This window comes from Pinus tabuliformis, chromosome 2_2 (assembly GCF_031772625.1).
Source record: "Pinus tabuliformis cultivar Carrire ecotype Pingquan chromosome 2_2, CPIR1, whole genome shotgun sequence".
In the NCBI taxonomy this organism is placed as follows: Eukaryota; Viridiplantae; Streptophyta; class Pinopsida; order Pinales; family Pinaceae; genus Pinus; species Pinus tabuliformis.
The window spans coordinates 1,257,536,853-1,257,542,852 of NC_142300.1; positions in this window are offsets into that span (position 1 = coordinate 1,257,536,853).

Consider the following 6,000-nt stretch of genomic DNA (forward strand, 5'->3'; position numbering starts at 1 on the left):
AAATAATTGTTTCATTTGTAGCAAGGATCAAGGATCTAAAAACCAAATTATCAGACATTGGTCATACAATGGACGATACAGATCTTGTGACCATTACAATGAATGATGTCACTGATGATTATCAGATGTTCATCACTGGGATCAATGCCAGAGAAAAGGTCCCACATTTTGAAGAGCTGACAGGTATACTGATGCAGGAAGAAGGGAGGAGATCGACTCTGAAGCCCCAGAGTACCGATCTTGCATTGGTGGCGAGGAAGAACTTCTACAAAGGGAAAGGAGATCCACAACAACAAAACGGAGCAAGTTCACATAAACGGCCAAATCTAACCCAAGGTATGCACCCGAATAAAAACTACTCTGAAACAAAATGTTTTTATTGCGGAAAATTGGGTCATATTGCCAGGGAATGTAGGAAAAAGAAGTATCATGAAGAACAACAGAAGTCAAAAAGACATGCAAGTCATCTCGCGAATAATGATCAGGTGCAGAATTTGAGATTGTTCATGGCAGATCGTGATGAAAATGTTGATGCAGACATTTGGTATGTAGATTCAGGAGCGTCAACACACATGACAGGGAACAAGCACTGGCTGGAGGATTTTAAAGAGATCAACGAAGGCGCACAGATTTACTTAGGTGATGACAGAAGTCATCAAATCAAAGGATGTGGGAAAGTTTATGTCATTCTACCTGATGGTAATATTAAACAAATTTATAATGTAATGTATGTGCCTGACATAACTAAAAACTTGATTTCTATATCAATGATTACATATCAAGATTTGAAAGTTGAATTTTTAAAATCTAACTTGTTAGACTAAACAAAGCGCAGCTGAAATAAATATAAACATACACAGCACATACAAAAAACCACACAAAACCATAACACAGAGATTTAACGTGGTTCACCCAACCAATCTGGGCTACGTCCACCAGAACAGAGGCATTGGCAAACTTATTATTCAAAAGAGATTACAACAAATCTAATAATTCACACATACTCTCAGCTCTCCCCTATTTTCTCTACTTTCTCTACACACTCTTACAATCCTCTACGGGATTACATTTCTATATAGCTAGAGCATAAAATTGAATCATAAATTCCCTCACAACAAATATAGGATGCATTAACTCCTCAAAAAATACTGGAGCTAATATAGCAACTAATCCTATTGTTGTCACATACATGAGATTTTTCCCAAATTTAATAAAACAGAAAATCTCAACAATCTCCACCTTGACAACAATTAGCCTGATGCCTTGTTCATTTATTATTTTTATCTTTTCTGCAAGCCAAGAGAAGCCAGACACCAATGCAACTTCTCTAACAAAACTGGTTTCGTGAACATGTCTACACAATTTTCCTTCGTATGCACCTTTTCAAGAGAAACACCCCTTTCAGTGATAACCTGTCTTACAAAATGGTACTTGATTGGTATATGCTTTGATTTACTATGATAGGCTGGATTCTTCGCCAAGTGAATTGCACTTTGACTATCACAAAATAACTTGTTGTTGTCTCGTAACCTCCCAAACTCACCAATCAAACCTTTCAACCAAACCGCTTCTTTGCAAGCATGTGAAGCAGCTATGTATTCTGCTTCAGTAGTGGATAAAGCAACAATATTCTGTAGCTTTGACATCCAACTAATAGCTCCACCTGCAAGAGTAAAGACATACCCTGAAGTTGACCTTCTCTTATCCAAATCCCCTGCAAAATCGGAATCAACATAACCGTAAACAAATTCACTACTTCTGTTATAAGTGATACAATAATCACTTGTGCCTCTTAAATACCGAAGCACCCATTTCACTGCTGACCAGTGTTCTTTTCCTGGATTTGCCATATACCTGCTGACAACCCCAACTGCATGTGAAATATCTGGTCGAGTACAAACCATTGCATACATCAAACATCCTACTACATTGGCATACGGAATTCGAGACATATATTCCTTTTCTTCATATGTATTAGGACATAAACTGGAAGAAAGTTTAAAATGGGAAGCTAAAGGGACTGAAACAGGCTTCACAATGTTCATACCAAACCTCAAGAGTATTTTCTCAATATACTTTTGTTGTGATAGCCACAGCTTACCATTGCTCCTGTCTCTGAAAATCTCCATGCCCAAAATTTGTCTTGTTGCTCCTAGATCTTTCATATCAAATGTCCTAGCCATCTGAGCCTTTAACCTGTTGATCTCTGTTATGCTTTTGCTTGCTAAAAGCATATCATCAACATACAACACTAAGATAATGAACATGCCATTACTCAATTTCTTAAAGTAAACACAATGATCATATTCACTTCTTATATAATTTTGACTCAACATGAAAGAATCAAACTTCTTGTACCATTGTCGAGGCGACTGCTTCAGGCCATACAATGATTTCTTGAGCCTGCAGACAAATTTCTTATTGCGATGTTGAACAAACCCTTCCGGTTGTTCCATATAAATTTCCTTATCTAAGTCTCCATGTAAAAATGCAGTCTTAACATCTAGTCGCTGCAATTCTAAATCAAGCAAAGCGACTAATGCTAACACAATTCTAATTGAAATTATTTTAACAATTGGTGAAAAAATCTCATGAAAGTCAATGCCTGCTTTCTGAGAAAAACCTTTTGTGACCAGCCTCACTTTGTACCTGTCCTCAGTATCATTCACGCCCTATTTCAACTTGAAAACCCATTTACATCCCACAGTTTTCCTGTCTTTCGGAAGTTCAACCAAATCCCATGTGCCATTCTTGTGTAATGCCATCATCTCGTCCTTCATAGCTTCTTTCCACTTTTCACTTTTAGAACCTTCTACAGCTTCCTGATAACACAAAGGTTCATCATCATTAGCGGTTAAAGCAACTGAAGTAACATAATCATCATACCTTCTAGGAGGACGTTTAATTCTCGTGGACCTCCTTAAAGATGTTTCTGGTACTTCCACAATTGGCTGACTACCATCTGTAGGAACTTCTTCATGATCAGCATCTGAGACCTGTTCATGATCTACATCTGAACCCTGTTCATGATCTGATTCTGAAACCTGTTCATGACTAGTATCTGAACTATGGTCATCATGACTATCATTAGAAGTGCTTTCAAACTGAATGTGCTGAAAATCAGATACATCATCCTGTTTCAATCTATTATCTACATCTAACTGTACAAGAGAGGATTCATTAAACTTTACATCTCTGTTGATGATGATCTTGCGGGTAGTAGGATCCCACAATCTATATCCCTTTGTTCCATCACCATATCCAACAAAGATATACCTTTTTGACTTTGGATCTAATTTAGTTCGCTGATGTTTAGGCACTAGAGCATATGCATCACAACCAAACACTCTGAGTTTAGAATAATCACAAGGGTAACCTTTCCATACCTCTTGAGGAATCTTGCAACCTATTGCCATGGATGGTGATCGTTTTATCACATAACAAGCTGTAGCCACCACTTCTGTCCACAATTCCTTCTGCAAACTGGCGTTACTCAGCATACTCTTTGCTCTCTCTAAAAGAGTCATATTCATGCGTTCAACAACTCCATTTTGCTGAGGAGTATAAACAGTGGTCTTATCTCTCTCGATCCCTGGATCCTTGCAATAGTTTTCAAACTCCTTGGAAGTAAACTCACCACCATTGTCAGTTCTTAAACATTTTATAGTTCTACCAGTGATGTTTTCTACCAATGCTCTAAACTGCTTGAAAACTGTAAAAACATCAGAGTTCCTTTTCAACATGTAGACCCACACTTTCCTAGAAAAATCATCAATAAACGATACAAAATATGACGAGCAACCATATGAAGTTGTAGGGGCTGGACCCCAAACATCTGAATGGATATAATCAAGTATTCCTTTACTAGTATGTTTGCCTGTTTTAAACTTTTGCTTACTTTGTTTTCCAAACAGAGAATGTTTACAGCAGTTAATATTTTGGCTGTCCCATCAAACATTTGCAGCTGTATACTCCCAATTACCACAATATTACATGTTACATCATTACCCATGTAGACGACTCCATCATTAATTTATCTATACGTCTTAAACCATTCTCTATGAATACACATGTGGTTTGATGCACCAAAATCTAACATCCAATGTTGATCATGATTTGACAAATTAACTGGTAACACTTCATCACTCATACCTGAACCAAACACCGAACTTGTATCTGTCGTGTTTTCTTCTTGCTTCGCTGTCGAAGAGTCTTCTTTGGATGCTTGCTATCTCTTCCAACAGTCCTTCTTCAAATGTCCCGATTTGCCACAAAACCAGCACTTTACCTTACTTTTCTTCCCTTTCGAATTTGATCGTGAGTCGTTGTGCTTACGAGAGCGTCTTTCTATCGAACGACCTCTAACCATCATTGCTTCTGATGTAGAGGTGTCGGCATTTGACCTCTTCCTTGTCTCTTCGGACAACAAAGCTCCAACAATATCATCAAATTCAAGGGTTTCTGATATACTTAGACTGATAGAAGTAACAAAATGATCCCATGACTCGGGCAACGAGCACAATAAAGTTATAGCTTTATCTTCTGATTCAAATTTTACTTCTATACTTTCTAATTGCACCATGAGAGTATTAAAGACATTCAAATGATCAGTAATAGTTGTACCTTCCTTCATACGCAGACTGTACAATTGTCGCTTCAGAAGAATCCTATTGGTCAAGGATTTTGTCATGTACAGCTTCTCCAGCTTTGTCCACAAACCAGCAGCAGTTTTCTCTGACACGATGTTAAACAAAACATCATCCGCCAAACACAGTCGAATACCGCTCAGAGCTCTTCCATCCAATTCATTCCATTCATCATCTGTCATGGGGTAAGGCTGTTTGGATCTTCCCAACAGCGCCTTCGCCACGCCTTGTTGCACAAGCAGATCGTGCATCTTCACTTTCCAGATCTCGAAGTTATTTTTGCCATTGAACTTCTCGATCTCAAAACGAGCGCTTTGAGTTTTTGCCATGTTGAATAAAAAAATCTCCAATTCCAAATAAAAAAGCCTCTATCGTACCGTGTAAACACAATTTGAAAAGAAAAACAAAAATTGCAGGTTTACCAGAGGGAAAAACTGTCGGGCGCTCCTTGACAGCGAAAAAACCGCGCCTAAAACACAATCCACTGCCTGGCGCTCCTTTGACAGCAGATGCTCCGCGCCAGAGCAAAATCCGTGTAAGTGTCGCAAAATTGGCGCGCTTAATCCCGTCGATTCCGCGCCAATCGGAATATTGGAGCTCTGGCGCGAGTATCAGACTCGGATCCGCGCCAATTGGCGCGTCTGTTCCAAAATAAAACGCGCCAACCCGTTCACTGCCAGAAATTCGATCGCCGAAACTCAACCTTCAGCCGATCTGTCACATGCACCAGCTCCACAACCAGAGACTTGTAGGTTATGGGCCCTCCACGCTCCGCTGCACCGCTCTGATACCACTTGTTAGACTAAACAAAGCGCAGCTGAAATAAATATAAACATACACAGCACATACAAAAAACCACACAAAACCATAACACAGAGATTTAACGTGGTTCACCCAACCAATCTAGGCTACATCCATCAGAACAGAGGCATCGGCAAACTTATTATTCAAAGGAGATTACAACAAATCTAATAATTCACACATACTCTCAGCTCTCCCCTATTTTCTCTACTTTCTCTACACACTCTTACAATCCTCTACGGGATTACATTTCTATATAGCTGGAGCATAAAACTGAATCATAAATTCCCTCACAACAAATATAGGATGCATTAACTCCTCCTCAAAAAATACTGGAGCTAATATAGCAACTAATCCTAGTGTTGTCACATACATGAGATTTTTCCCAAATTTAATAAAACAGAAAATCTCAACATAACTATTACATTAAGGATTTGCTAGATGGTATGAAGACAATTGCTACAGGAATCCGGACAGGAGGACTGTACAAGTTGGATGTGAGACTTGCACCGGTTCGAGCATTGACAATAGTGAGTCTGACTACAGAAAAACT